We start from the raw sequence: 21,962 nt of genomic DNA on the forward strand, positions 1-21,962 counted from the left end.
ACCGCGATCGTTCAGAGTGCCAGGCTGTTTCCATGGCACCTCACTCCCTGGAGGTTTGGCAGGGCCCCGGTGCGTGCAGCGCTAGGCCCCTCCCCTTTAATCAGGGGAGCAGGACTGCACTGGCGTGGCAATACTGAACATAGCGCCGTGACATTGAGTAGTAACGCCCAAGAAGGAGGCGGAGCGCTTCTAGTAGCGCTCCAACACCTTCTTGGCATGCTACAACTGAATTTATGGGGGAGGGGTGCTAATTTTAGCGCCCCAGCAACGTTAGGGCCCTAAAATGGGCACCACCCAATTTTTTTCCCTTTACTTTCTAAGGTTAGTGCCAGTCACTTCACAGAGATTGAAGTCTTGCAACCCCATACCAAAAAGCGAAATTGTGCAATTTATTATTTTGATGTTACATGGAACAATAAGGAATTGATTGATTGAATATGACTGGAAAACCGCATTTTGTTCATTCATATATTACATGTAAAATAAATCAGTTTGTTGGTTTACAATTGGCCTAATCTCACTTGAGTGCTTTCGACTGCCTTCCGGAAGATAGGATTAACATATATGACAGCATGTGCGAGATTACAGTACCCAGTACATGTAACAAGGGGTGTTACAGCCCCAGGACACATTGGGGGAAAAATTCAGTTGTTTGCGCCTCCCGTTAGTGCCTTAAGAGGGCGCCAATTGGGGCGCAAAGCAACTAGCGCCCAGGCGCGGCGATGTTTGCGCCGCTCGCAAAATTAACTAGACATTTTGCGGCGGCGCTAAACACTGCCGCCATGATCTCCTGCGCCGGCAGATCATGATGTCAGTCGAGTGTGCAACGCCCCGTTAGCGCCCCGGACCGGATATTGAGTGGCGCCCCCTGCCTTACCGCCTGCCGCTAGCAACGACAGGTTGAGGGGAGCGTTTTGCTGTCAGAAAGGGACTGGGGGAGCGCTATTTAAAGGTAACCGCTTCCTGCCTTTTTTTGCCGGTGACATTTTTGCACCACATATTCTGTGAGAGAGAGAGAGAGACTTCTGGAGAGATTCAACGCCGTGTGAAGGAGTTTTGGGTACTGAGCAGCACTTTGCAGGTTCATTTTGATTTGCCCTTCCTTGCTTCGCCAGCGCTCTGAGGTAGCGCCTCGCTCCTCGGCCTTTGCGCCTTAAGACAGGTGTGAAACGCCTGATTTAGCGCTCCAATCACCTCCAAGGGCGATAAAAGCCAAGTTTGCTGTCGGAGGCGATAATTAGCGCCAGGCGCTAAACTTTGCGCACGGCCGATAATGGTGCCCCAAACGGGGCGATACTGAATTTTCCCCCATTATCCCTTAGCGAGATATTGGGCAGTAAAGGTACTCTTCCTATTGTATGGGGCATGGGGTCCGCTTATAGGAGTGCTGAGCCCAAAATATATTTTGAAGACCTGAAATTTGTAATGATTTTTTCAAGGCCTTGTATATAAAAACTATATAAATCCACTGAACTAACTGTAATTTACTGAATTATGTAATAATATTTGCATTATATCAAAGTAAGTACCTGATCTCAGAGCCCACTTGATTAAACTTGACGATACGTTATGCAAAAATTCACTTATTGTTACATGATAGAAACTGGTATGTCACTGCTTATATTCTCTTTGTGATTAACTGGTCTGAAGTCACAGTTCATTGTTAAAAGTCCTGCAACACTTGAGAAAAATTGATTTTGTAATACATATATTTGTTGTATAACTAGATTATGTAATATTCCTGATCAAGTAGTGCAAAAGAAAAGGAGAAGTAACATAAGCTGGTTACAGTCTACGAACAGAATTCAAGTGTCATGTTATTCACAAGTAATTGGCAAAGCACCTGTCATGAAAATCTCTGCTTTTGACTATTTAAATTATTACCGTCACTTGAGCTAAATATGCTGACACTACCTGGTCAATTTGATTACCACCAGCCTCACAAAACATTTCTTTCTCCATGTTCCGACCAACAGCTCCCTTGGAAAAGTCGAGAAAGCTTTTCCTTACTTCTCTGGCACCTGTGAATTGAATGTGGGCATTTGTGACAGGGCATCTCCAACGTATCATGTGTGTATGCCGTAGGGCCATCACTCATCCAAGAATGGGAAGGGCGAACCTCAGCTCCCAGTTCTACTCTTTACATTAAAAGGTAACTGGAGATATGAGAGAAAAGTATAAGAAAGGCAGGAAGTTTTTGTATTCTACTGATTGTGTATATATGGCCGTTTGCATGGACAAAGCTTGTAATCCCTTGAGTGCAGAAGGTGAAGGGTTGATCTAATTGAGGTGTTTAAGATGATTAAAGGATTTGCTCGGGTAGATCGAGAGAAACTATTTCCTCTGGTGGGGGAATTCAGAACAAGGGGGTATAACCTTAAAATTAGAGCTAGGCCGTTCAGAGGTGAATAAATAGAATTTACAGCACAGAAACAGGCCATTCGGCCCAACAGGTCCATGCCAGTCTTTATGCTCCACACGAGCCTCCTCCCATCCTTCTTCATCTCACCCCATCATCCTGTCACAGAAATCACAGAAATCACAGAAACCCCACAGTGCAGATAGAGGCCATTTCGGCCCATCGAGCCTGCACCGACACATATCCCACCCAATCCCCGTAACCCCTACACCAACACATATCCCACCCTATCCCCGTAACCCCACGTATTTAATCCCCCTAACACTAAGGGTCAATTTATCATTGCCAAATCAACCTAACCCGCACATCTTTGGACTGTGGGAGGAAACCAGAGCACCCGGAGGAAACCCACGCAAACACGGGGAGAATGTGCAAACTCCACACAGACAGTCGCCCGAGGCCGGATTCGAACCCGGGTCCCTGGCGCTGTGAGGCAACAGTGCTAACCACTATTCTAGTTTCCCTATAATGCATTTATGCTGGTCGGTTCAATTACTTCCTGTGGTAGCGAGTTCCAAATTCTAACCACTCTCTGGGTAAAGAAGTTTCTCCTGAATTCCCTATTGGATTTATTAGTGACTGTCTTATATTTATAGCCCCTAGTTCTGGTCTCCCCCACAAGTGGAAACATCTTCTCTACATCTACCCTATCAAACCCTTTCATAATCATAAAGACCTCGATCAGGTCACCCCTCAGTCTTCATTTTTATAGAGAAAAGAGCCCCCGCCTGTTCAATCTTTCCTGATAGGTATAACCTCTCAGTTATGGTATCAATCTAGTAAACCTTTATTTTACCTTCTCCGGTGCCCCTATCCTTTTTATAATATGGAGACCAGAACTGTGCACTGTATTACTAGTGTGGTCTAATCAATGTTCGATACAAATTTAACATAACTTCTCTGCTTTTCAATTCTATCCCTCTAGAAATGAACCCCAGTGCTTTGTTATGCTTTTTTTATGGCTTTATTAAGCTGAGTTTCTACTAGAGTTTAGAAGAATGAGAGGGGATCTCATTGAAACGTATAAAATTCTGACAGGGCTAGACAGACTGGATGCAGGGAGAATGTTTCCCCTGGCTGGGGGGTCTAGAATGAGGGGTCACAGTCTCAGGATATGGGGTAGGACATTTAGGACTGAGATGAGGAGAAATTTCTTCACTCAGAGGGTGGTGAACCTGTGGAATTCTCTACCACAGAAGGCTGTGTTGGCCAATTCACTGAATATATTTAAGAAGGAGATAGATAGATTTCTAGACACAAAAGGCATCAAGGGGTATGGGGAGAGAGCGGGAATATGGTATTGAGAGAGAGGATCAGCCATGATCATATTGAATGGCGGAGCAGGTTTGAAGGGCCGAATGGCCTACTCCTGCTCCTATTTTTCTATGTTTCTATGTTTTAGTGATTTGTGTATATGTACTCTCAGATACTCTTCTCCTCTATCCCATTTAGACACTATGGCTGGAATTTTGCCTACCTGGGTGGGTCTGATGTGGGCGGTAGCCATGTTGGGTCCCAACCCCTCTGCTGGCTCCATCCCACTTCTGAAAATGAACTTACTTTAATGGGGCCTATTAAAACCGTCCAGCTCATTACCTGGCCCAACGAGATTGAGCGGGTCTGGTGACATCATTCATGACGCGTTTTCAGCCGGGTTCTTTAAAGGGGATATTGCCACATTACATTTGAAGGTTCATCTAACAAAGTGCGGTCAGTGCACTGCAGCATTGGAGTGCTGCAAACACCGACAATGACTGCACAGAGGCAGAGGGCTGCACCCAGGTTCTCCAAAGACTCCCTCCATATGCTTATGGAAGGAGTCAGAGCACACAGGGAGGTTTCCCCTCCGATGGGCGGAAGAGACCTCCCCAGGAGACCAAGACAGCTTGGTTGCAGATTGCAGAGGAGGTCACAAGCAGGGATGTGCTCAGGAGGACCACTCTCCTATCTTCTCTTAGTTTAATTAGTTTATCAGTTATCTCCCTGTTTCTTTCTTACATGTCTTTCTATCTTTTTTGATGCCATGAAGCACTTTTTATCACAAAGGTTAGTGGTAACCTGGAACTCTCTCCCCCAAAAAGCTGTCAACACTAAGTCAATTGAAAATGTCAAAACTGAGATAGATTTTTCAATGCTATTAAGGGTTCACAGAATCACAGAAACCCCACAGTGCAGATAGAGGCCATTTCGGCCCATCGAGCCTGCACCGACACATATCCCACCCGATCCCCTTAACCCCTACACCAACACATATCCCACCCTATCCCCGTAACCCCACGTATTTAATCCCCCTAACACTAAGGGTCAATTTATCATAGCCAATCAACCTAACCTGCACATCTTTGGACTGTGGGAGGAAACCGGAGCAAACCCACGCAAACACGGGGAGAATGTGCAAACTCCACACAGACAGTCACCCGAGGCCGGATTCGAACCCGGGTCCCTGGCGCTGTGAGGCAACAGTGCTAACCACTATGCCACCTTGGTTATGGAACCAAGGAGAGTAGATGGTGTTGAGATGCAGATCAGCCAAGATCTAATTCAATGGCGGAACAGGCTCAAGGGGCTGAATGTCCTACTCCTGTTCGTATGTTCCTACGAAGGTTTTTTTCTAGCCAGGAACTGTTGTCTCACAGACAGGATTATGTTTAAATAGCTTGCACTCTGTTGTCGAAATACTTCGGATTTGGCTTATTTGAAATTGGTTCCGCATTGCAAGTTTTGCTTTTTTAATAATTCAGAAGCAATAATTGCTTTAATTCAAGAATAAAGAGACACTTCCTTCTGTAGCTGCCACGTTGAAATGCTGTTGCCAGGCATCAATAGATATAATTGATATTTCTGAACCAATCCCCTTGATAAAATTTGACAGATATTTTAAAAAGCTGAAACGTGGGGTCGTATTTTAAGATTTGCGCATGTCACTGGTGTGCCTCTCGTACCCTTTGATGGCTGAATGAACTGAACAAAAAACTGAAGCAATGTTTGAAAAAGATCTACCAAGGTGAACATTATTTATGGAGTTAATTCTTTTTATTGTCGGCAGTCCATTATATAATTGCTTACTTCAAGGCCATAGTTTGACCTTTTATTCATTGCGATGTGGTTGCGCTGGAAGTGCTTTATCCCATCACAGATTTACTGTAACCCACTTGCATGCTGTATCAGGAAGAAAAAAACAGAATTACACAAAGGGGGCAATTTACTGGATGTGATTGCTTCAGAGGTTATTGGACAGAGATGTGGGGGATGGGAGGATAAATTCAAAGACCCTCGTTTATTATTCGTGCTGTCGCCATTATATGAGTAGTAGGTTCTTGGCTTCTCGTGCAGTCCATTATCAGAGAATTCAGAACAGCAAATTGCACAGTGACAAGAAACTCACTGGATCAACATTGCGTATGTGTGCGTCGTAACAAAAAAAAAACCAAGGCTGCAGTCAGATGGAATTTTTGCACTGCGGTAATAAACAAAAGGGCCAAAAATTTTTTTTTATTGATGACAGCTTAATCCCAGAGGATTGCTGGGATGACTGTGATGCAGGAAAGTGAAGTCCTTTTAGATTTCAATCTGTGTTACAGAATTTTAAAGAAAGATGTGGGTAGTCACAAGAAGTGAATGGTGTAATTTATCAGCAAAGTGCTGACAGCCTACAAGTCCCACAGGCCGTGGCTCCGGAAACAGGCAAAAGTTATGGGCCTAGAAATTGAGTTTTGGCTTAGCCAGGGCTTTAGCGCCGGAAGTTAGTGCCGGTGCTAAGTCCCCCTACGCGCGCCAAAACTTCAGCAGGGCCGCGCCCAAACGGCTGCCGGCGCTACTGAAGGGTCTTTGCGGCGGTAAATCGGCGCTAACTGCCGTTTCGCGCCGCAATTCCGGCGCTGCGGCACCCGATGCGGTGCGGCAGGCTCGGGAAGTGCAGGCCTCCTCCTTCCCTTAAGGAGGAGCTGCCTGCACCCGATCGCGGCCCGCGAAAATCTTTTAAAAAATGAGCCCGGCACCTCGGACAAGTGCCGGGCTTGCTTCTGTTCCGGGGGGGGGGAAGTCCGGGGAGGGAGCTGCGGCCAGGCGGCCGGCGGGAAAGCGGCCGGCCGCCGCGGGGCCTTTAATGCGCCGGCGCAAAGACTCGTAAGACTCTGTTGCCAGAGTCTTAGTTGCGGCTGTCACGGGCGAGGCGGCCGCAACTGAATTTCGGCGCTGGGGCCCGTCGGCATGGCAACCGGGACGCTGCGCACACCGATGACGTCATCGGTGCCGGCGCAGCGCTACCGGTCTACCGCGGCGTAAGGGCCCCAGGCAATTTCGGCGCCGGCGCCAAATGCAGCGCTAGGCCCTCTAGCGCTGCAAAATCGGCGCTAAGGGCACTCAATTTCTAGGCCATGGAATCAAAAGTCCATTTAGAAAATGGCTTAGCTCACAATAATGTGGAAATTGACTAAATCTTGGAATTGTAATTAATTAAAAAGGAACTTGCTGGAAACCTACACCATTGGAATGATGGGGTCGATTTTCCTGGAGCCGTCAGGCGGGGTTTCAGGCGTGTGGGAGGGGAAATCCCGAATTCGGGCGTCCCGACACAATCCCGCCCAAAACCCGCCTCAACGTAAGTTTCAGGGGAAGCGGGTACCCACGCCGCACTGGGACCCGCCGACCCGAGGCGGGAAGGGATTACTGCCAATTAACTGCCTGTTAACAGGTAGTTAACAGGCAGTTTTTAGCCGAATCCCTATTTTGAGGGGTGTCGTGTGGGATTCCCGACGGCTCCAAACCACGCCAGGTTAGAGCAGGCGGGCCGTCGGGTTGAAGGACTTGGAGGGGTCGCGATGTCGGTGTTCAGGTGAGTGATGGGTGCATGAGTGCAAAGGTAAGTGTGTTTGGAGTGTCTAAAGTGTGTAAAGAAGTTTAAATTACCTGTACTTACCTTAACAGCCTTTCTTCCTCTAGGTTTCGGGAGTCCATCACTCAGCCGGCACTGAAAGCAAAATGGCTGCGATCTGTCAAAAGTGACAGCCTTCAGCTTTTATTGCCGGTGACAGTTCTAACTGAGTCTGTATAGAAGGACTCAGGTTAGAAGTCAGACTGTCAGTGTTTGACAGCTTCAAACAGCTGTGAAACGCTGCTATTTCATCTGTCAAGAACTCTTGACAGATGAAATTTCAGTCTGTGACATCACCTGTTGCCGGGTGGCCCTTAATTGGCCTGCTGAACCCGCTGGGCGGGCTCAACAAGGTCAATCAAGGGAAAATCCCGCGGATTGGCCGGACGTCAAAGTAGGCGGGACTAAAACCCGAAAGTTGTAGTCCCGCCTCCTTCCCGACTGCTTCAGGAAAATCTACTCTGATGTGTCGACGGGCATTGGGTCCGTTCTCCGGTGCAAACAGTCCGAGGAAATTATGGCGTAAGTGAGTTAATGCCACTATTCAGGCTACGCTATAATTTCCTGGGACTTTTGCACAGCTCCGCTGGATCCCTCACCGGAAACCGTGAAAGGTTGATTAATATAGCTCAATCGCAAATTCCCTGGATTTACGCTAGTTTTCTTGCCGCAAGATACAGGTGGGCCCTTGGTCTCATGGTAGTAACTTGATTCATGGCTCCCACATGATTCACACCCTTGGAGGACCATTAAAGCTTTGGAACTTCATGTCTGCAGTCTAGGATTGACCTGGCAGCTCCCACAAATAGCAATTTGATAATGACCGGATCATCTGTTTTTTTTAGTGAGGTTGATTGAGGGGTAAATATTGGCCAGGACATCGGGGATAACTCCCCTGCTCTTCTTCAAAATAGTGCCATGGGATCTTTTACATCCACCTGAGAGAGCAGATGGGACCCTTGGTTTTACATCTCATCCAAAAGACAGCACCTCCAACAGTGCAGCACTGGAGTGTCGACCTAGATTTTTGTGCTCAAGTCTTTGGGGTGGGACTTGAATCCATTACCTTCTGATTCAGAAGCAAGAGTGTTAACACTGAGCCACAGCACCTTTGGGCTATCTCGACAGGTTGAGGGAGGGAAGGGGGTATGGCGGGGAGGAGGTCCTACAGTACACCCTCCCCGATAGATTGCAAAGATTGTAAAAATGTGCTGCACCCTGCGAGAAGGACTCAGACTGCACTTGAGCAGACAAGAGCCCATGGAACCGAAGCATCCCAATCTGCATGTCCCCAAGCCCAGGGGTGATAGTGTTCAGTGGAGAGCCATGCTCATAGCTGACAAGGCAGTCAGAGAGCAGCTGGTGGCACAGATTTTCAGAATGCATAATAGATTCTTACATTATATTCAGGTCAGCTATTAACGCTTGATGTAGGGAATAGTGCGCAAAGCATTCCTCACCTTGATGAGGCCAAAGATGCTCATTGTGTGGAAATGTACCCTCAAGAACATAGGCCTAGAAATTCGGTATAGCCGCGTTTGGGGCGCTAGTCCTGGCGATGTGCAAAGTTTAGAGCCGGGCGCAATTTAACGCCACCTAGCGCGATATTGGGTTGCAGCGCCCCTAAAGGTGATTGCGGCGCTAAATCAGGCACTGCACGCTACTCTTAAGGCACTAACCTGGCGGCGCAACCCAATTTCGCGGCAGCGGGCGCAGCGAGGGTGCTGTCAATAATCACTTTCCCTGAGACACAGTGGCGCCGGCCAGCTCTTAAAGGGGCAGGTCAATTGGCATCACCAGACACACTTACTGCCTTGTAGGCCTTCAAAGCGGTGGGAGCCTACCTGTGGCGCACCAGCCTAGCAAGACATGGAAAGGGTGAGGCAGAGGGCGGAACGCCTCACTGATGGGGCATTGGATTCTTTGGTTGGCGCAGTGGAATCAAGGCCAAGGAAGATGGTCGGAATGTGATTTATGTTTTGGACAGTCTCCCGGGTGTGAAAGGCAGTTATGTGTCAGTGTATTCGTTTTGCTTTCTGTTGCCATAACTTTCTCATGTTTGAAGGAACCACATTTTGTGTAATGAAACACTTTCTTCATTTACAATGGCCACGCCTGCTATTTACATGCATCTTGCCCTTCACAGGCTTGGGGGTATCAGACCGGTTCCATTCCTGTTCTTGGAATGGCAGCAAGCATTCCGTGAGAGGGGCCTAGAAGCTACTTCTGATCAGCCTCTGATGCGCAGCCTGAGAAGAGCCGCTCGCGTAGAAGTTCAGGCCAGCAGCCATCTTCTCAGCCGCCGACAGAGATGTCCTGCACCTTATCTGAGGCTGCAGATCTGGCTGAAGCAGCTGGCACAGCTCAGTCACCACCTCCTTTCTAAATCGTAGCTGTAGTGTATGTAACTGTTCTACCTTTAAGAGAACTATTGTATGTAACCGTCCACTTTTAAGAGAACTATTTTAGGTGTGGCACTACTTTATCCTGGCTGCTGTATACTGTAATACCGACGGTGACCACACCGGTATATAAGTGCTGTGGCAGAATTTATTGGGCAGATTCGCCCTGACCTTCGAATAGTAAAGTCCTGTTTAAGTTACTCTTGCAGTCTGTGTATTACTTCGCTATACAACCCACAGACTTTACAGTGGCGACGAGTTCGATCTTACCCTGCGGCAACAATACTTCTGAAGAAGTAAACGAGCGTCGAGAAGAGGCACCCGCCCTCATCATTTTGCTGAGAGAAAACTCGAGTCTGCAGACCAAAAAAGGAGGAAGATTTCAAACACGAAGTCTTCCATCAGCAACAGGCATGGATTGTCCCTTCTGCCACGGTGGTGAGTGAGCCGATCAACACGAGAAGCAAGTCGGCCACGGTGACTGTGAGTAAAGGGAATATAGAAACAAATAAACGGAGGATAAGGGCGGTGCACTCGACCACGGTCGAGGGGGAAAGGAGCCGGACAGAAGTCGGGCCCAGAGGCGCTGAGACTGGGGCAGCGTGGAGCAGAAGCCGCGGTACAAGCGGGCTGGGGAGCGTCGTGAGATGACTAGACCGTGACGGCAAAAAAGGCCGGACAAATACCGCGACCATGAGGCGCTGCGACCGGGATCGTAAGGCGCGGGAAGATATAAACATAAATAAGCCACGGAGAACTCAGCCACAGCCGGGGAGGAAAGCACCGGACTGCGAGAAGCTGGGAGGCGCGATTGGGGTGAAAAAGGCCAGACAGTGACTGAGGCCACGAAGCGCTGCGACTGGATCGTAAGGCGCGGGAAGAGATAAAAATAAATAAACCGCGGAGAACGCAGCCGCAGCCGGGGAGGAAGCACCGGACTGCGAGAGGCTGGGAGGAGCGATTGGGTGAAAAAGGTCGGACAGTGACCGAGGCCACGAAGCGCTGCGACCGGGATCGTAAGGCGCGGGAAGAGATAAAATAAATAAATCGCGGAGAACTCAGCCGCAGCCGGGGAGGGAAGCACCGGACTGCGAGAGGGCTGGGAGGCGCGATTGAGAGCTGCACGAGCGGGAGAGACAGAGCCCGAGCGAGAACCGTGCGAACGGGAGAGACAGAGCCCGAGAGAGAGCGAGCGAGAGCCGCGCGAGCGGGAGAGACAGAGCCCGAGGAAGACTGAGCGAGATCCAGCCCAGCGGCTGAAACTGTTCGCCGTCAACGGGTTGTACCCAGCACCGGAGAGACAGAGCCCGAGCGAGGGAGACTGAGCGAGATCCAGCCAGCGGCTGAGACCGTTCGCCATCAACGGGTTGTACCCAGAGCCGGTTGCCCGGCCGAGAGAAGGGAACACGCTGAAGCCGAAGCGCAGGCTGCGAACCCCGAAAGCCAGCGGCCGTCGCCCGAGGGAAAAGCTTACCCCTCCCGCCAGGGGAAGAAAGCGGGAACCGCCATCTTGGAAGTGGGCGGGGAAAGAAGATAAGCGCGGGAAACCGCGGGAAGCCGCCAGTAGGCGGAGAAAAAGACAGAAGCGGGAACCGCCATTTTGAAAGGGGCGGGGAAAGAAGATAAGCGCGGGGAAACCGCCATCTTGAAAAAAAAATTAAAATAAAAAGAGTTAAAGAAATATTTTGTTGTTGTTTATCAGGGAGGTGAAGATGCCTAAGCGTGGTAACATCAACGATTTCGATTCCGAGGTAGAAGATTGGGTCACGTATGTAGAACGCATTGAGATATATTGTGAGGCCAATAAAATAGAGGATGATGATAAAGCTATAACCTTGCTAAACTCGATGGGGGCGAAGACATACGGGCTATTGAAGCATCTTCTAGCACCAGTTAAACCGGCGGATCAAACCTTCGATAATATTGTTGCTGTTCTGAAGGATCACTTGAACCCCACACCGCTGATGTTGGCGGAACGATTCAAATTTTATGCGAGAACGCAACGGAAAGAGGAAAGCAACGCGGAATACTTGGTCGAACTGCGTAGGCTAGCGAAATACTGCCAGTTTGGAGGAAATCTGACAGAGGCATTGCGAGACAAGTTCGTGTGCGGGTTGTCGAAGGAAGGAACGCAAAAGCGACTGCTCGAAGAGAACGACCTTACACTGGATAGGGCTGTCCTTATTGCAGCATCACACGAAGCCGCAGCGAAAGGAACTGCGGAAATGCAGCTGAAGGCAGCGGTCCTCAGTGTGGATCAAATTACTTCGGGTGCAACGAAATGTTATCGTTGTGGGAAGACAACACACGACCAGAACCAATGCTGGTTTAAAAACCAGGACTGTAGGAAATGTGGCAAACTGGGTCACATAGCCAAAGTGTGCCGGTCAGGGAAGAAGACCAACAACCAAAAAAAAAAGCCATCACAGGAAAAGTACAACAAAGTACACAAGGTGGTTGAGAAGAGTTCAGATGAACAGAATTCGGATTCAGACCCAAGCGGCCAGGAACTGGGTAGTCTGAGAATTCATAATGTGAGTAAGGAAGCTGACCTACAAACTATCTGGGTCATGCTAAAAATAGCCAGAGTCCAAGTGAGAATGGAATTGGACACTGGATCAGCCCTATCAGTCATAAATCGAAGGGATTACAACCGGCTATTCTCACATATACCCTTGAGAGATACCAAGTTCGTATTGCAGACATACACGGGGCATAAAGTATACCCCATGGGAAAGATAAGAGTCAAGGTGAGAGACAGGGGCAAAGAACACCCCGGAATGGACTTATACGTACTACCTGAGGGAGGACCACCACTTCTAGGACGGGAGTGGATCAAGAAAATAGACATGGAATGGCACTACCTCAAAGCAATAATGAGTGAGGACTCGGGGCAGACAATCAGCTCAGACTCTGAAACGGATGACGATAAGACCAGCCCAAGCATGAAAGACAAGTCTAAAATGAACTTGCTGACTAAGGTTGGTAGAACGAATGTGGGCATAAAGGCTTATGCTCCAGAGGAGAACAAAGTTTCAGAACAGAATTCCTCTGAACAACAACAACATAGCTTGACAGAGAATTCTGAGTCTGTTCAAGTTACAGACATATATATTACTGAGGAACATCGAGCTCGAACGCAAACTTATTTCAGATTACGACAGCAATTAGAACAATTGAATTGCCGTCTCGAGCAAGAGATGAAAGCAATGAAAAAGTTCTATGATACCGAATGGGAGAATCTGGAAAGACAACAGAAGCAGCTGGGGAAGAAAAGGGAGCAGGAGCACACAAACCGTCTGCACGAGGAGGCCAAATGAATCAAAGCTGATTCGGCTTCTGAAGGGGTGTGCTCCAATCCGGTGGGACAAGATGTGCCGCAACTGAAGGCGCTGGTTAGCAGGTTGCAGGCAGAAAAAGCTGAGTTGGTCGACATGACTTCCGAGCTCCTACTGAAGTTGGGTGCAGCATCACCGGACGATTCATCTGTGGAAATTCGAATGATGGGGGCTGCGGATGATGGCGAAGTAGAAGCAGCAAAGGAGCCCCAGGACAAGGTTCTAAACAGCCCTGCAGCTAATGGAAAAGGGATGAGGACAGAAGAGTTAACAGTCAGCCAACTCCTCCAGGGCAAGGTTATAAACAGCCCTGTAGTTAATGGAAAAGGGATGATGGCAGAAGAGTTAACAGTCAGCCAACTCATTCATATGTTGAGGGATAAAACTCTAAAATGGGAAAAACTTAAATACGAGCCTCAATCTTCAAAGGGAAGGGAGCTCTCAAAAGTCATTGGAAGAGCTGAGGTGGCAACCCAGACTGAGAAGTCTGCAGCAGAACAGCCCTTGGATGCCAAAAGTATGCTGACGCACGGCAATGTAGAACAACAGAATACTGAAACAGCTACTTCAGTAGAGGGATTGAATAGTCCGATCAATCAATCTCCGAATGAAGTTGAAGTATTGAAATCACAAATGAGGTCATTAGTAAAAGACTTGCAGGAAGCCCAGAAAAAGCAGGATGAATCTGAACGCATGACGAAGTCTCTTCAGGACAGATGTCGGGATTTGGAACAAAAGTCGGCTAACGTCCAGCTGGGTAAGGAGGAAATAGAAGACCCTCTCGCTGGCCTAGCTCAGGACGACACCGAATATTACCATGATCTGTTGAGTGACACTGAATATTACGAGGACCTGGTCTGCCCAGCTTGTGCCGAGAACTCCCAAAGTGCCGAAATCAGGATGAATCACTTAAAGTCTAAGGAACGTAGGGAGATGGTGGCGTTACAGCTGGCAGCTGACAATGGAGCCCCGAGAGTCTCCAAGAAGCAAAAAAGGAAAAGACGAAGCAGAAGATGATAACCATCTGAACCATTATTACCTCTACCCGATCACACACGTGGTCCCCCGAACGGAGCCAAATCATTTGGAAAGTAGGAAAATTTCCCAAGGCAATCCAACTGTTTTTTGTTTGTTTTAAAAAGTCAGCAATGCTGGTTCAGAAGTGATGGAAGTAAAGCTGTTAAGTCTAGGGAAGGACTATGGGATGAGTCCCTCTAGCAAGGTGACCCGACTACACCACGGAGGCGTGGTCCGGACCGAGTCAAGAAGATCAGAGACTGAATCTGTGAACTGTTTCCCGCAGAGACTGAATCTGTGAACTGTTTCCGCAGAGACTACCTCTGTGAACTGTTGTAACATGAAGTTGGATATGTTATGATGTTATGTTAATGGGGAATAAGTATGTTGTAAGCTAAAAAGGGAGGATTGTAGTGTATGTAACTGTTCTACCTTTAAGAGAACTATTGTATGTAACCGTCCACCTTTAAGAGAACTATTTTAGGCGTGGCACTACTTTATCCTGGCTGCTGTATACTGTAATACCGACGGTGACCACACCGGTATATAAGTGCTGTGGCAGAATTTATTGGGCAGATTCGCCCTGACCTTCGAATAGTAAAGTCCTGTTTAAGTTACTCTTGTAGTCTGTGTATTACTTCGCTATACAACCCACAGACTTTACAGTAGCCTTCTGATACACTGCTCCTCCGGCATGTTCATGTAGGAAAACTGCTGTCAGCGTAAGGCGACGTCTGTTGGCCCTCCTCCATCTGGCCATGCTCGCCCCCCTCTCCCTGCGTCTCAGTGCCCTTTCCAGATGATTCAGCAACAGGACGTTCCCCTCCCATGCAGCCCCCATAATAAGTGCCCACAGGAAGGTTCCCCGTTGTCAAGGCTCACCAACAGCAAGGTGATGGTCAGAAGACTGAAGATCGTCTGCCTGCACTGGCTCAGTGGTCAAATGGCTCTCAGTGTGCAGCTCAGTAACTCTTTGTAGCTCTCGAGGAAGTTGTGATCCAAAAATGGCTGCCGCTTTTAAACCACACCAGTCCCCATTTAAATAACACTCCTCCAGCCCGAGAGCGACTTGGTAAGGCCCAGGTAAGCTGTCACTATTAGCGACAGGCGCTACAGAGGGGGGCACCACTGAATTTCCGGTCCGGGGCACCCAAAAGGCGTTGCACACTCAAATGACGTCATAATCAGCCTGCGCCCATGAGCGGGCACTAAGATTTAGCGCCGGCGCTGAATGCATGCTCAATATGGGGCGAGGCGCTTGGCGCCTTGCGCCCTCCCGGAAATTGGCTAGCGCCCCACTTCTCGGCCTCTTTAGGCATTAATCGATGGCGTTATCAACCGAATTTCTCCCCCATAGAGTCATATAGCAGAGAAGGAGGTAATTTGGCCCATCATGCCTGTGCCGGCTCTTTGAAAGAGCTCTCCAATTAGTCCCACTCCCCCCTGCTCTTACCCCACAGCCCTGCGTTTTTTTCCCTTTTCAAGTATTTATCCAACTCCTTTTTGAAAGTTACAATTGTCTCTGCCTCCATCACACCTTCAGGCAATGAATTCCAGATCACAACAACTCGCTGCGTAAAAAAAATTCTCCTCCTCTCGCCTCTGGTTCTTTTGCCAATCTGTGTCCTCCAGAGATGTTGGGGAACATAGGGTCTGATGAAAGGGAGGAACTGAAAGAAATAAGTATTTGTAGGGAAATGGTGTTAAGGAAATTGATGGGATTGAAGGCCGATAAATCCCCAGGGCCTGACAATCTACATCCTAGGGTACTTAAGGAAGTGGCCCTAGAAATAGTAGATGCATTGCTGATCATCTTCCAACATTCGATGGAATCTAGAACAGTACCCATGGATTGGAGGGTAGCTAATGTTACCCCACTATTCAAAAAAGGTGGTAGAGAGAAAACGGGGAATTACAGACCGGTAAGCCTGACATCGGTAGTGGGGAAAATGCTAGAGTCCATTATAAAAGATGTAATAGCAGAGCACTTGGAAAACAGTGACAGGATCGGACAAAGTCAACATGGGTTTACAAAGGGTAAATCGTGCTTGACTAATCTACTGGAATTTTTTGAGGATGCAACTGGTAAAATAGATAAGGGAGAACCAGTGGATGTGGTGTATTTGGACTTTCAGAAGGCTTTCGATAAGGTCCCGCATAAGAGATTAGCGTGTAAAGTTAAGGCACATGGGATTGGGGGCAAGGTACTGACTTGGATAGAGAATCACAGAAACCCCACAATGCAGATAGAGGCCATTTCGGCCCATCGAGCCTGCACCGACACATATCCCACCCGATCCCCGTAACCCCTACACCAACACATATCTCACCCTATCCCCGTAACCCCACGTATTTAATCTCCCTAACACTAAGGGTCAATTTATCATAGCCGATCAACCTAACCTGCACATCTTTGGACTGGTTGGCAGACAGAAAGCAAAGAGTTGGAATAAACGGGTCTATTTCCGAGTGGCAGGCAGGGACTAGTGGGGTACCGCAGGGATCGGTCCTTGGACCCCAGCTATTCACAATATATATTATTGATCTAGACAAGGGAACTAGATGTAATATCTCCAAATTTGCAGACGGCACAAAGCTGGGTGGGCGTGTGTGCTGTGAGGAGGATGCCGAGAAACTCCAGGACAGGTTGGGTGATTGGGCAGAAGCATGGCAGATGCAATATAACGTGGATAAATGTGAGGTTATCCACTTTGGTAGCAAAAACAGGAAGGCAAATGCAGCAGGCGCTTAAGAAGGCAAATGGTATGTTGGCCTTCGTAGCGAGAGGGTTTGAGTACAGGAACAAAGATGTCTTGCTGCAGTTGTACAAGGCCTTGGTGAGTCCACATCTTGAGTATTGTGTGCAGTTTTGGTCGCCTTATCTGAGGAAGGATGTTCTTGCCATGGAAGGAGTGCAGCGAAGATTCACCAGGCTGATACCTGGGATGGCAGGAATGACGTATGAGGAGAGATTGGGTCGATTGGGCTTGTACTCACTGGAGTTTAGAAGAATGAAAGGGGATCTCATTGAAACTTATAAAATTCTGACAGGACTGGACAGACTAGATGCAGGAAGGATGTTCCCGATGGTTCGGGAGTCCAGAACCAGGGGTCACAGTCTAAGGATAAGGGGTAAGCCATTTAGGACAGAAATCAGGAGGAATTTCTTCACCCAGAGAGTGGTGAACCTGTGGAATTCTCTACCACAGAAGGCAGTAGAGGCCAATTCATTAAATATATTCAAGAAGGAGTTAGATATATTTCTTAAGGCTAAAGGGATCAAGGGATATGGGGAGAAAGCAGGGACAGGGTACTGAAATTGGATGATCAGCCATTATCTCATTGAATGGTGGAGCAGGCTCCAGGGGCCAAATGGCCTACTCCTGCTCCTATCTTCTATGTTTCTATGTTTCTTTGTTTCTCTGGTTACCGACCCTCCTGCCAGTGGAAACCATTTCTCCTTATTTACTCTATCAAAAACTCTTCATAATTTTGACATCTGACTAATTTCAATGTAAGAATGGCTCAACGTAATAAAAATGACCAATTTGTGGTAGAAATTTCCAGTTGTCGTTTCAATTGTTCCAACTTAAGGTTTCTTATTCCTGTAAAGGAAATAAAAGGAAAATTCCAACAAAATATCAGAAAAGCATGCAGGCATTTTCCAAATGCCCACAAGTTGATATCAACTGAGGCACAACTTTGGTACAATTCACTGCAAAGATATGCATATATTAATCTGTCACCACCTTTTGTAATAAGTTTTGTTTGCAAATCCCTCCATGGCCTCACCCCTCCCTCTCTCTGTAATCTCCTCCAGCCCCACCACCCTCCGAGATACCTGCACTCCTCTAATTCTGCCCTCTTGAGCATCGCCAATTTTAATCACTGCACCATTGGCGGCCGTGCCTTCAGCTACCTGGGCCCCCAAGCTCTGGAATTCCCTCCCTAAACCTCTCCGCCTCTTCACCTCTCTTTCGTCATTTAAGACACTCCTTAAAACCTACGTCTTTGACCAAGCTATTGGCCATCTGCCCTAATATCTCCTTCTGTGGCTCGGTGTCAAATTTAGTTTTATAGCACCACTGTGAAGGGCCTTGGGATGTTTTACTGCATTAAAGGTGCTGTATAAATACAAGTTGTTGTTGATACACTTAAGAAAATAATGTTACTTGTATTATTCGGAAGCTGACGTGGCCATGGAACTCATTTCTTCTGTGAGCATAGAGAGTTGACATGTTACCGTAGAAACTGCAATTAAAGTCCCTGGAGGTTGTCGCTTCCGAATCTGTTGATTGAGTTTTACTAAAACATAAGAACATAAGAACATAAGAAATAGGAGCAGGAGTAGGCCAATCGGCCCCTCGAGCCTGCTCCGCTATTCAATAAGATCATGGCTGATCTGATCCTAACCGCCAATCCACTATCACAGAACCATCTCCTGAATCTAACAGAATTAGACACACGAAATAGGAGCAGGATCAGGCTACACGGCCCCTGGGCCCGCTCCGCTAACCACAGGGCCATGACCGATCCGAACCTAGACTCATGTCCAAATTCCTGCCCGCTCCCCATAACCCTTAATTCCCTTTACTTCCTGGAAACTGTCTATTTCTGTTTTAAATTTATGTAATGATGTAGCTTCTACAGCTTTTTGGGGCAGCATATTCCATGGACCTACCACCCTCTGAGTGAAGTAGTTCCTCCTCATCTCAGTTTTGAAAGAGCAGCCCCTTATTCTAAGACTATGCCCCCTAGTTCTAGTTTCACCCATCATCGGGAACATCTTCCCCGCATCCACCCGATCCAACCCCTTCACAATCTTATATGTTTCAATAAGATCGCCTCTCATTCTTCTGAACTCCAATGAGTAGAGTCCCAATCTACTCAACCTCTCCTCATATGTCCATCCCCTCATCCCCGGGATTAACCGAGTGAACCTTCTTTGTACTGACTCGAGAGCAAGTATGTCCTTTCTTAAGTATGGACACCAAAACTGTATGCAGTATTCCAGGTGCGGTCTCACCAATACCTTGTACAACTGAAGCAATACCTCCCTATTTTTATATTCTATCCCCCTAGCAATGAAAGCCAACATTCCATTAGCCTTCTTAATCACTTGCTGCACCTGCGTACTAACCTTTTGAGTTTCGTGCACCAGGACCCCCAGATCCCTTTGTACTTCAGTACTTTCCAGTTTCTTGCCATTAAGATAATAACTTGCTCAACGATTTTTCCTGCCAAAGTGCATAACCTCACACTTTCCAGTATTGTATTCCATCTGCCAAATCTCTGCCCACTTACTTAGCCTGTCTATGTCCCCTTGCAAGTTTTTTATGTCCTCCTCACTCACTACTTTCCCTCCCATCTTAGTATCATCTGCAAACTTTGATATGTTACACTCGGTCCCCTCCTCCAAATCGTTAATATAGATTGTAAAGAGTTGGGGACCCAGCACTGACCCTTGCGGAAAACCACTAGTTACTGATTGCCAGTCTGAGAATGAACCATTTATCCCAACTCTCTGCCCTCTGTTAGATAGCCAATCCTCTATCCATGCCAGAATATTACCCCCAATCCCGTGATTTTTTATCTTAAGCAATAATCTTTTGTGTGGCACCTTGTCAAATGCCTTTTGGAAGTCTAAATACACTATGTCCACTGGTTCCCCTTTATCCACCCTATACGTTACTTCCTCAAAGAACTCCAGCAAATTTGTCAAACATGACTTCCCCTTCATAAAACCATGCTGCATGTTGGGATTCTGCAGCAGAAATGACACACAACAGCAAAAAGACTGCGGATGCTGGCAGTCCGATATCATTTCAGATTTTGTATATTAAATAATTGCAGAAATTATACAGCTTTGCAGCTAGGCTTTATAAATTTGCAGCAAAAATGAGATTGCAATTCATAAAACAGTTGCAGTTTTGTTCAAACTTACCTTTTTTTTCTACTTTTAGAAGCAAAGGCAATCTTTGTACAGTGACTATACTTCATTCCTTACTGTCACTGTTTCTTAGTTAACTTAGCATCCTTTACTTATATGTGAATTATTCATGGCATGAGGCTACTGTGACACTGGTTCACTTACCCACTATCTGATACAACACTTTCTGTAACAGTAATGAATGTCTCTCTGAAGACCAAGTAAATGCAGAGTGACTCCAAAGAGTCTGAAAGACAAAACATTAAGGACTTTGCTGAGCTCAAGTAAATCCATTTACTCTGCCCATACAAACTGAAATAAATAACAATGTGAGGATCTGAACTTTAGCTAACAGTCCGTATGTTACTGACTAAGTTCACAGAGTTGGCTTTCAGCTATATTAGTGCCACCAGCTCTAGCCTTAAGTTCACTGCTTTACTTTTGGCTTCTTGAGCTTGTGACCATCCTTCTGTTCTCCAAGGCATCCAGTTTCAGCCCTTCTAACTGGTTTACCTATTCCTTGTATTTTTTTTCTTCTCTGCTGCCAATCAGGCCAATTCAAGCTTTGTGTCTAGGGCTGGATTTTGCCAATGGGGAGCTTTTGGAGGCGGGACTCCCACTTGTTGGGTTTTAGTCCCGCCTCCATCAACTTCTGGCCAACCCATGCTATTTTCCCTTGATTGACCTTATCAAGCCCGCCCAGCGGGCTCAGAAGGCCAATTAAGGGAAAGCCGGTTACGGAGAACATCAGCGTCATTTTTGACAGATGAATTGTCTTCGTTTAACAGCTCTGTGAAACTGTCAAACACTGACATTCTCTGTAGTTTGATGAGTTCTTGAATTCAAGACCTCATCAAACCTCTTTCTTTTGCAGAAATGAGATGGTTGCTGCATTGGAGAATGCAACGGCCATCTGTCATCTCTGCCGCGGAGGTGCGAGACTCTCCGCATACCCGCCGACTGAAGCCTGCAGGAAGAAACAAAGGTAAGTACACTTTTTCTAACACTTTGCACTTACCTCAGATACTCACCTCTCCACACTTGCACCCATCATTCACCTTCACAGTACACTTTTGCACCCCTCCGACCCCCGCGGACCCACTACTCGCCTCAGTGACCCTGGCGGGTTTCGGACCCTTCGGGAAGCCCGCACTTGTGTGGGCAAAATGGGGATAATCCTATTTTCTGCCTGTTAACTACCTTTGGTTTTTGAGCAATATCTAATCCGAACTTTTGCTGCCACCACTCTTAGGTTTTTTTTCACATTTCGTATCTTCCTCGGCTTCAGCATCACAGATCTTTCTTGTATTGGAGTTGGTGCTCCATGCGATCTACAGTATACTTTTATTAGCCCAATATCTAGATAAATGTGGTGAGCCCAGAGAACCCTGGTCATGGCATTTTTGTTTGCCAGATGTATCACCTGTCCTCATGTGGGTTCTTCATCCTCAGTACATGGAATCATAAACATTTGATTAGACTGTGCTTGAGGGTAAAATCAACTAAAAGAAAGACTTGCATTTATATAGTGCCTTTCATGACCTCAGGATGCACCAATGCACTGTACAGCCAATGAAGTCACTTTGAAATGTAGCCACAGTTGTAATGTAGCAAACATTTAGACACATTTATTGGACACTAAGCAGATAAAAGAACCATATTATACACAGCAACAGATCTACAATAAATACAGTATTTACTATTCCTCAGAATATCAAAACTAGAAACACTGCTCCTGTGCCAACCCTCACTGTAGACAGGGATGAAAGCACAGTCCCTGACTGGTGATGATAAGTGTCTTTCAACCCAAACTTTTTTGTTCCACTTATAGTGGTTCAGTGCTGACTGACCTACAGATGCTCTAGCCTACCTCGATCTATGACTGCTAACTGAGACAGAGGTCAATCTCATTGGCCCAGAAATCCGGGTCTCCACGGGTGAGTACGCGCTGGGTACTCACCCGTAGGCCCAATGGAAGTGCCGG

Source organism: Somniosus microcephalus, chromosome 10, assembly GCF_052327205.1.
Source record: "Somniosus microcephalus isolate GS21.2 chromosome 10, FLI_Smic_1.0, whole genome shotgun sequence".
Lineage (NCBI taxonomy): Eukaryota > Metazoa > Chordata > Chondrichthyes > Squaliformes > Somniosidae > Somniosus > Somniosus microcephalus.